Source organism: Gossypium hirsutum, chromosome D01 (assembly GCF_007990345.1).
Source record: "Gossypium hirsutum isolate 1008001.06 chromosome D01, Gossypium_hirsutum_v2.1, whole genome shotgun sequence".
Lineage (NCBI taxonomy): Eukaryota > Viridiplantae > Streptophyta > Magnoliopsida > Malvales > Malvaceae > Gossypium > Gossypium hirsutum.
The window spans coordinates 60,669,887-60,676,017 of record NC_053437.1 but is presented as its reverse complement, the minus strand read 5'-3'; positions in this window follow the sequence as shown (position 1 = coordinate 60,676,017).

Genomic DNA, 6,131 nt, shown 5'->3' with positions numbered 1-6,131 from the left:
TATAAATTATTTTTTTTCTAAATCTATAAGGTGTTTTATAAATTATTTTTTTAGAAATTTTGTAAAATTTATGATTTAAGATTAAATTCAAATAATTATTATAAATTTAAAATTTTTTATAATTTTTAAATTTTTTATGTTTTTTTTATAATTTTAGAATGAATCTAGACAAAAAGATGTCTGGATTCAAATAAACCTGAACAGCTAATTTGTCCAGATTCATTGTGTACTTATTTAAATATATTTTATTTTTGCTGACGTCAACTAATGATGATGTGGCACTGTCATGTAAACAAATGGTGATAAAATGATGTCTGTTAACGGTCACATCAACGTTGTTGTTAAATACTAACAGTCAACGTCAATCAAAAGGCATATTTGGCCAATTTTATTAGTTCAGGAGTTCAGTGGGGTGCAAATAATTTAGAAGGGCTTAATGAATTTTTTTTAAAACCGTTTGGAGGCTTATAATATCATTAAGTCATATTTGATACATTGTTAGTAGAGATGAAATGATGGTAACATGTTTTAATATTTTTTTTTCAAAAATTTCACTAGTAACATTTTTAGACCCTAAATGTAAAATCTACTTTTTTTTTTTTTGAGTGTTGTTATCAAAAGTGTCAATCTTATCAATTCTTACATAACAAGAGCAAAAACCTTTAACCAAACTAAAGCTTTTAATATAGTTGGTGAATATAGATGTTTTTGCTTTGGACTAATCAATGAAGAAAAAAAAGCAAAGACTTGGTGTTTTTATGTGAGCAATTGATGGACATTGGATACTAATCATATCATCATGGAAAGCCCTCCATGTGTCTCATCAAATATCTCTTGCTACAAAATGACTCTTTACAAAACAAGTTTATATATCATGTTTCATTTATTTCCCCTTTCCTTTTATTAAAATTTAATATACCAACAGCTTAGTGTATAATAATTATATATGATACCAATAAAATTATTTTTTAATAAAATAATATAATTATAAGAAGAAAATTTGTTTCCATTGGTAAAACCATGTTTGATACCTATTTTCCTATAATAATAATAAAAAAAAACTCCTGAACCATGAAAATAAATTTGATATTTAAAAAGGTTGAAAAAGAAGATCATTTTTGTGTATATGATTTTGAATCAAGGTCAACTCATTTAAAAATTAAAAGTTTGTGAAAATAATGGAAACAGCTCTTGTTAACCATTGCAGGTCTTCACAATAGCCTCACTAAAACATATCTATAGGGAAGAAAATGGGTTGACTTGACTAGTCAGCAGTTTTCAACAGCTTCAAAACTCTACCATCTTTTGTTCTAGTGATCTTTGTATTATTTTTAATTTTTAAAATTTTCAGCGAAGCACTTTTTTTATTATTAAAAAACATATATATTTTTTTAATGTTGTTAGGTCATGGTTGTATCTAATTTTGAAAGGCATCGCATTGTTGATTTGAGCCCGTAGTGTGTGTTTATTTTGGGCCTGATTGCTCCAAAGAAATGCAGACGAATTTACGGGCCCTTCCAGATGTCTAGCAATAGAGAGAGTCCTGTTTTACTAAATTTCTACAGATCTGACTACAAAAATTTGATTTCTAATGCATCCGATATGGATTAACACTAAAATGATATCTTGCATCTGAAATATTAAAATTAGGGTTGAAATATGTATTTTGAAAACAAAGTAGTTATGGAACTGATAGTAAAAATATCAAAATATACTAGATGTGAGTGAAAGAAAAATATAATATTAAAATTAGGATAATTATTTAGTACACTGGCGATGGAAATTTTTAATTCTACAAGCGAGCTTAACGTTTCATCATATGTCCTATGTCCTATTTATTTACTTTTAATTTTTTAAATACAACTTAAGGATACATGGTAAAATCTCATCCTCGCTTGGGGAGTAAAAAATTTTTCATTACAAGTGTACCAAATATAATTAATGATTGAATTATAGGTCAAAAAGTAAGTAGCTTATATATAAACTTTCCTTAGGTTTGGGTTCTAGACATTGTATTTTATTTTATTTTTTTGGTATCCTTCATGTTCATTTTACTGTCTATGTTTGGGTCTGAAAGTGCAATGTGTTTTATCACTACACTCAACACTTATTGGTTAGACATTGTATTTTAGTAATTTTATTTAAACATTTTATATAAAAATAGTAATGCGCGAAAACCCTATTATATTAATATTCATTCCTTTATTAGAAAATAGTTTTTGAGTAATTTCTCTAATTGAGTTAGTGTTGAGTTAACTCATAACACCAGTTCAGTCAAATGCATTATATAGTAACTAGAATATGGCAAATCACAATGTCGGTTAAAAATAGAATTATGTATTAAATATATTTATAAAAAAATTTATATAAATAACAAATGAAATTTTAGTTGAATGGTAAAGTATAAATGTCAAAAATTATAAAAGTTTAGGTTCAAATTCCATTATATATCTATATTTTTATTTTCTTTTTATATAAAAAATATAAAATAATAAAAATATCCTCAAAATAATATAATATACTTTATAAAATAAATTATTTTCGTCATTATCTAATTGAATTAGTGTTCAATTGACTAATGACACTAACTAAAATAAGTGCTTAATATAGTATAGATTAATAAAATTATTATTATGTTGCCTATAATATTTTGCTCAGCCAATAAATTTAACAAATACCATAATCAAATATATTATCAGACAAATATCATAGAAATTATGAGATGTTGAGGCATTTTTCATCCAGTGTACCCGAATCAAAGCCAATTACTTGTAGCATTGGTTACATTGAACTGCCATGTATATGTTTGGGCTGATATCTACTTGATTGATTGTGATGCTTGTCAATCCATTCTTCATATCCAATCTACTTGTGTATGGTATCTTGAAAATTTATTGAAATTGGATCGAAGCAATGGATATCCTTTAAACTAAGGAGAAGATCAAATCATGCCATTTTGAAGGAAAAATATTCTTTAACTAACGGAAGACCTATTTTAGAGATTTATGCAATATTTATCTTATTTATTTCAAGGGATAATTGATTGTATATAATTGATTATGCTAACAAGTCCATATATGTATAAAGTATACGAATTGAAATAGATTTTGTATTGAGTTGAGAGCACTTATTTTGTTTGATAAAGAGCTTGATTCGAGAATGTATTACTTTTGTAATAATAAGTGCGTTACTTGGTTAAGAGTCCTAAATTTTCAAATGTTAGAACTTAAGTTCACTTCCTGTATAAGATGTTAAGATAATAAATATTCTCTTTGATCAAGATTCAGTAGAACGAAAACATTTCTTATCTTAGTAATTAAAACTCAACATAACATTACTTCTAGCACTGATTAAATTTAGTGTCAAATATCAAATTGGATCTGATATCAATTTGTACCCAACATGAAAGATGGTTAACATAAAGTTTGATGACATGTTTGAAAATGCCTGACAATGTTGACAATTTCAACCCTATGTGGTAGACAAGCGGGGCAATAATCAATATCGTTGATCCTAAAAGTATGTATAAAAACTATATAAAAGGCTTCGTGGACAGTGTCCCTTCTTTCCTTTTTCACCTTATAAGAAAATGGGGTGATTGAGTTTTGATTTTTCTATTATGCTTATATTAAAATTTTAATTTTATATTTTTAATATAATTTAATTTTTACAATAAAATATTGATGTATTTTTTAATAACAATAAAAGAGAATATTTTAACATTATAGATTAAAATAAATGTTTTAAAAAAGTCACGCGAATTATCAAAATAATTACTTGAATGAGATTATAGTTATAGAAAGAACAAATTAGATCAAATAAAGATATGTAAATTAGTCATAAATTTAAACATTATAGAGTGATCAATATCGTAATATAATTTAAGTCAATTTATATCTAACACAACTATTCTTTATATATATAGTCGTTGAACGTCAACCTGTCTTTTTATGGATTGATATATGTTCCTTATTTGAATATTAGATTTATTTATTTTTGGTATTAATTGATAGAAAAATTCAGGTTAAATTTTAATTTTATGAGTGTGTAATTTAATTTAAAAATAAGTTAATGTTTTTTTTCTAAAATAAAGTTTTAAATTAACCTCTTGAAGATGAAACTTGTTAAATTTGCAGTGAATGCACACTAGTTTCATATAATAATGAAGTTAAAAGAAAAATGTTTCAAAAGCTTGTAGCAAACTCTATTATCTATTCATGTTTCCACTTGCTTATTTACTTTCTAAAACTTTTGTCATTATCTTGCTTTAACACTAAAAGGTGATATGTAATTAACTTCCTTTTTGGGGCATAAAAAGCACTTTGTGCTTTATTAAAGCAATTGCCAAAAGTTAGGGAGGACAAGCCCGAATGGGCAAATTTTTCCTTCTAGAGAACGACTTGCCTAGAGTTGTCTTAAATTTAGCTCTTAAATTAAATTTGCATGTTAGAATCCAGGAAGACTGGGAGACTGAGACCCTTTAAGAACAATCGAAGGGCCCTCAACAAATGTGGCGAAGGCCCAACACTTTTACTTCACTATAAGAGTAAGACTAAGGGACAATGGGACATTAGATGCAAGGACACTTGGTTCCTCACTTATTACACTTGAACCCACGTCGGATTCTGATGATTGTATATTTGTTTTATATTTTAGCACACTTTCACCTTTGTGTCAATCTTTGTTTTAGAGAAATATTACTAGTTTTCTAGTGTTATTTTGCATGTTTTAGAATTTAGGTATTTATTTGTTAATTTTCATCATTTCAATTCATTCATTTCTTTCTTTCTTTTTATACAATGCAATTTTCTATTCTTAACCCTCTAAATCCTTAAATAAAAGGAAAAGTGTAAACGCTCAAGCTCACATCTTCCTTATTATCGCAATAGCATTGATGTCAATTGAATTAGCGCTCAATCAACTTAATGCATTTTTCTTTATTTTTAATATGTTGCAATTATTGTGTAAGTTAAGAAGGATGTTAAATGAAAATTATGGAGAAATAAATGGCAAGCACTACGACTTGAAGGAAGCAATGTCACGACAACATAAAGGAGCAAATCCACCTGGTTAGTGGATAAAGTCATGACTTCCAAGCTTTTTATGGCATTCTTTCTTCCAAACGCCGCAAAACGAGGTTGCTAGTAGCATTCCCTTAATAAACACATCTAAATTTTTAAAATTTATTAAAAATTGGTATTTTTTAATAATACAATCCAATCATATATAATTTCACATATATATAATATATACTATATAATTCATAGATAGCAAAATTAAAATATTTTATACAAAGCAATTAAGTTCTAATACACTTAAAAAATAACATACATTAAAATATTTTAATGTATCATTCATACACTAAAATATTTTAGAAAGCGTTCCAAAGCACCAATACCCACATTTAGGGGGTTGTGTTTGTAGAAAATTGGAGAAGTTGGACATGCAAGGTGGTAAATATGATTATGTTAGTGTCTCAAGGGTTGCAAAGTCTTTCTTTTTCATTAAGAAAGTCTTTGTCAAAGTACTAGGGAGATTGTAAGCTTTTTAGTAAAAGTAGGGGGCTAGGTTTGTTAGAGTTTGTTAGCTTGAGTCATGTATATAAGCATTGCTTGGTTAATGAATTTTGATCATCCTTCTCCATTTTCAGTTTTTATGCCTTCAGTTAGCTCTTTGCTGAAACAATGGTGGTATCAATAACCTTTTTTCTTGAGGGACCTATGAGAGAAGCCCTGTGAGAATCATGAGAGAAAAACTAAGAGATACACTTGTGAGGAATTGAGAAAAATGGAATTAGGATCAAGCAACCTGTCTATTCTAGCCCTACTTGTGTTTGATGGAGAGAATTATCAAACATGGGCTATGAGAATGCAAGCATACATGAAGGGTTGTGATTATTGGAAAGTTGTTGAGGAAGACTATGAGGTGACTCTACTTCTCAACAATCGAACTATGAACCAGATTAAACTGCATAACGAGAGAACCACCAAGAAGGAAAGGCAAAAGAAAACGCTTGCTTTTAAGCTACTATTTCACCAACCATATTCAATAGATTTATGGCTTTTGGATCAACAGAGGAGATATGAGACTACCCCAAGGCTAAGTATTAAGGAGATGAGAGGATTAAGAGC